Below are 4,893 nucleotides of genomic sequence, written 5' to 3'. Positions count from 1 at the left end.
CGCAGGTACAGTTTCTTTCTCTCTTCCGTATCAGCTGGGATAATGCATTTGTTGGTACGCAGATTTATGCCTCGGTTTGCTTTTTACAAAGAGGCAGATGGTTTACACGTTTCTGCAAAGCCTATTCTTAGTTCTGGCTGACTAAAAAAGCGAGACCCGTATAATGCGTTTGATCTTACAAATGTTTGAAGTTTTAAAATAGCACGTAGAAGAAAACGTGCTTTAATTTGAGATAATATTGTATTTTCATTCCTACTTCACTCCGTGCACAAGGCGCTTGAATCCATTCTCTTTCCGTGTCCTCAAAAGTTGTTCGCATTTTATTCCTACTCCATACCTTGAAGCATTGTCTCTACTACATTCAGGGATCACAAAAATGCGGAATGACTCCGGAGTCAATCGAATTCCAAAGTGGCAACTTCGCAACACTGATTTTCAGTAAAGCATATGACGGTCACCTAACGACTATACTCGAAATGACAAGATCGAAGCACAGACAGAGATGTCACAAGCGGAGATTTCTGTTTGGGAAGTGTTCAATAACAATACTTCCCATGTTTGGCCATCACGATAAAACCCGAACACTCTCGAATACTGTTGATGTGGTGATGCCTTCCAGCAAAGTCACCTTCAAAATAACAATAAATGTGGTTACATTTCGTGAAACTACGATATTGTTATGTGAGACTACAAAGTGGAGGGCTGTGGAAAGTTTGACAATCAGGGATTGTTTAACATGCGCCTAAATCTCGTCACGCGGGTCTCAAGCAAGTTTCACCCGTATTGAAAATGCGGTCGCCGCGGCTGAAATTTGATCCCGTCACCTGCGGGTCAGCAGTCGATTGCCTAAGCCACCAGACTACCAAGTCGGGTTAAATCCGCCATAAATACTGCTTCCTGTGCAAATGAAGTTGCACAAGTATCCATCGGCCTCCCCTAAACGTATTCGAACGAACAACATTATATCTTCAAGTTTGTAATTAGCGTCAATGCTTCTTTATTGTTTATATAGCGTGCATTGCGAGCGTTATACAGCCGCATTGTTTGTGTTTCTAGAAATAATTGAAATAGCAACATTAGGAAGTTAACAAAGTTCCACCGCTTTGACGGTTCACATTTCCCTCTATATATAGTCTGTATTAACAAATAGATGCCTTAGGCAGGTGGAGGTCAGACCATCAGGAAGATATCTTAGATTGACTTGATAAAATCTTTAACACCGACTTAATGTTTTTCTTCCCCCCCCATTGTCTGTCCCTATGCCACCTTCTTTATAAAGTGATAAATAAATTTCATTATTCAGACATTCATTCGATAACCTGAACTTAAGACCATTTTGTCAAGCTAATATTTTAAAACCATAGTCGTGTATGTCGATGATATCGTATCAATGTTCCTAGACTATAGTTTAACTCGGTGGGTCTCTACAACTACTTTGAAACTTGTGGACATTGAACACACCGTTTTTGCAAAATACTTGCACCTGTATCCAGTGGCGTAACCAAGAAGGGCTTCGGAGCGTTTACCCCCCCCCCCCCCAATGATTCGTAGGCCACCCCTCCCAGAACTTACCCAGCTTTTTTTTTCGTCGGTTCGTACAGACATGATTCAGAAAGGAAGTAGTGCTACTATCGAAACATCATTTCTTGGCAATTAAAGTAAATAAAGTCTGCACGAAGGAAAATGTGTCGTGGTGTTTGTCAAGGCTTTGGCAGTTCGTGAGATATTTGGCAGGAATCTCGGTCGCGAACGTGGTAATTTGGCTCGGCGAGGTCAGTGGTGTACCAGCAACGACCGAAACAGATATCACCGGAGTCGATAACTACGATAATTTTCACTAGGAAGCTTTTCATTTTATTAGTAAAAGCCAGACACAGTCCAAAGGTGTGATAGGCCACGTTCTAGCTGATTACAGTGAGACTCTTCGTATGTGTGCTAGACTCTGACGCAAAAAGGTGTTCAAAAGATGTGTGGTATGTCCTTTTGGGGACTAATGGAGCTGCCACAATCATTATTCTTTTTAAGGACTAACGGAGGTTGGTCTAACAGTTAGTCCCCAAAGACTAGCTCAAGGAACTAATACTTAATCCTCATATTCACACCTTAGTGAGTAACCGTTATTCCCAAAAATCACCTCAAAAGATTAACAATTGTTCCTCACAATTAGGCCTTATAGGGCAACCGTTACTCCCCACATTCACACCTTACTGGTCAACCGTTATTCCTCACAGTTGGACCTTGCTGGACGAACGTTGGTTCACTCAAATACTCCAATCAGATGAACTTTTTATCCCCAGTTCAAACATTGTTCTTCCATTTACTCTCCGCGAAGCCTAATATAATTTTCGCTTGTTTTTCTGCGCAGTGAGCAACAAATGGTGCTGAAAAGAACACACAAAAAATTATTTTGCCCTCTGTGTGTCACTGCTTTCGAAGTCACTGACAACAAAAGACAAAAATGAGACGTTGAAATCTTTTATTTTTCTATATACACGTGAGGTATTTTCATTCTTTAAAACAATTCATAGAGAAATACAAGTCCACCCTCGTTGTCCCACATCGTAAGGTCCTTGTGAATCTCCTCCGACGGTAGCGATAGATGAGAGGCATTGCAGACGCCAGCAAATGCAGCCTTCTGCATGCTGTGTGCCAACAGCTGTGCAATAAAATTGTAAACATAGTTAGTCACACGTGGTAGAAGATGAAGATGCACGCATATCACAAGTACGTGCAAGTTGATATAAGAACATAGTGTAAATAATGACACGCAAATAATTTGCCTTCACATCTAGTGCAGTCCTGAAACTGTTCCGACAAAAGCGATAGATGACCGGCACTGCAGAACCCAACGGACACCGCCACAGCCATCTGCTCGTTGTGTGCCCACGGCTGCACAATAGCATTGTAAAAATAGTTAGTGACACGTGAGAGAGGATGAATATGCATGCATATAACAAATACGAGCAAGGGGAAATAAAGACATGCCTGTAAGTAAGGCATGCAAATAATTTCACCGTGATGTCACAGCTCGTCAACGGCGCATTTCAATCTCTGTAGCGCCACAGCATAAGTGCGGTGGCGGTTGCCATAACTTCGAAACAACGCGAACCACTGTGCCGCCAGCAAGGCAACGAATTCTAAGCAAGCGACGCCGTTCAGTCGAGCAAGCGAACGCAAGACCCAACACGGAGTTGCACGCAGAAGGTCTGCCCCAGCGAACTTCGAACAACAGGAGAGCTGCCGCCATGAACAGCACCGAGCTTGTTTCATGCGAGCGCCCGAGAAACCGGCGGTAATGCGGCCCTTTTCCACAAAGCCAAGCGAGTGCAGCGAGGAAGCGCGAGTCCGCCGCCGCGGCCGCCGCCAATGGCCGGCGCCGAGCTGCTTTCGACCGATTGACGAGGAAGCCAATTGTAATGGTGGCCAATTTGGCCAAGTTCCAACGCTAGCAAAAGCCCCGCCAGCCTATGCCGGTGCACTTACAGCGCTCGACGTAATACAACAAAGCTCTTTACGAGCAACCACAACGTGTCTTGGACGACTCGCAACACAGCGACGAGGTCTCCACCCAATATCGTGAGCCTGGAGCTCACCACAGCCGCGAACACAGGCGAGCACTCGATGAGTGAGCGGCCGATGACAATGGTGGCCAAGTTACAGGTGGACAAAAAGCACAGCGAACTGCAGACACCTAAAGCGCGAGACAGACGTGCTATTTTCCGTGCAATGCGGCGTGCGGTGTCGCGTGGTGAGGCGTGCCGCATGCGACGTTTTGGGACACATGATGGGGAGGGAGCTATGAGCGGCTGGCTCCACCCCTAGGCGGCTCCTCGGCATGCGTTGTCGGATGACTTTGTATCCTCGTATTTAAGCTCAAAACAAACAACATTGTTCTGCCACGCTTTGTTGTTTCATGAAAAGTAATTAACAAAACGTCTTTGTGGGTGACAAGCACGTCGCAACAGCGGTAACAGCTGATTATTCACGACTCCGACAGGTAGGCCAGCATGGCGGGCGCTGGCAGTCACCTATGCCGTTCACACGCAAGGTCGTCATCGAGTGCTTGTTTTTGACAACACTATTAGGCTTTGCACTCGTATGTAAGGCGTTTGCATACGCTATTACTTTCTCGATGCCATTGATGAGAAGAGCAAAGGTGGAAGCGAAGCGAACCAGCGGAGAAATGCTGGTAGCCATGTTTACCTGCGAAATGACTTTGCATCGCTGCCTACAATATCCGGTCTCGCTAATGGTTTTAAAACGGGCGTTGTCGTGGAGAAATAGCATACTTCAAACACCACTTTATTCAATCCGGAATAATATTACGTCACCAGGGAATCGCACTGGATTTTTGTCACGCCGCGGCCGTCGGCGATGTCAGCAAATCCACGCCCGCACTGCTCCATCGACTTGATTGAACTGGCCTGGATCACGGGTGATGGAAGCGGCTGCAGAGAGATGGCGCCACTAGCGGCGTGACGTCACTCGTCAGATCACGCTGTGATTCTCTGCTGCCATGCGGTGGTGCAATGCGGTGACGAAAATATCTAGCTGGTTTGATGCTAGCCACACCGGCTCTGCGGTGGTGTAATGAGATGATACGTCATGAAATGTCACAAAACGTCAGAACTCCGGCTGCCGCATTATCGCACCCCACGCCGCCTCGCACAGAAAATTCTACATCTGTCTCGCACTAAACCCGACCTTCGCGGTGCATTTCGTGCGTGCAATATACAACGCGACCGAGCCGGTTGCCTGCAAGCGCGATCCGTATCGCACACGCGACAAGTAGGGCAGAATAAAGTATGTTCACCTGTTGAGAAAGAGTCCAGCGCTGATTTCTGCCCTGAGTCAGACTGAGAGAATGTATTCGATGCGCCTGCTGTCTTTTCG

The sequence above is a fragment of the Rhipicephalus microplus genome, chromosome 7 (assembly GCF_043290135.1).
Source record: "Rhipicephalus microplus isolate Deutch F79 chromosome 7, USDA_Rmic, whole genome shotgun sequence".
NCBI lineage: Eukaryota > Metazoa > Arthropoda > Arachnida > Ixodida > Ixodidae > Rhipicephalus > Rhipicephalus microplus.
This window is presented reverse-complemented; position numbering follows the sequence as displayed.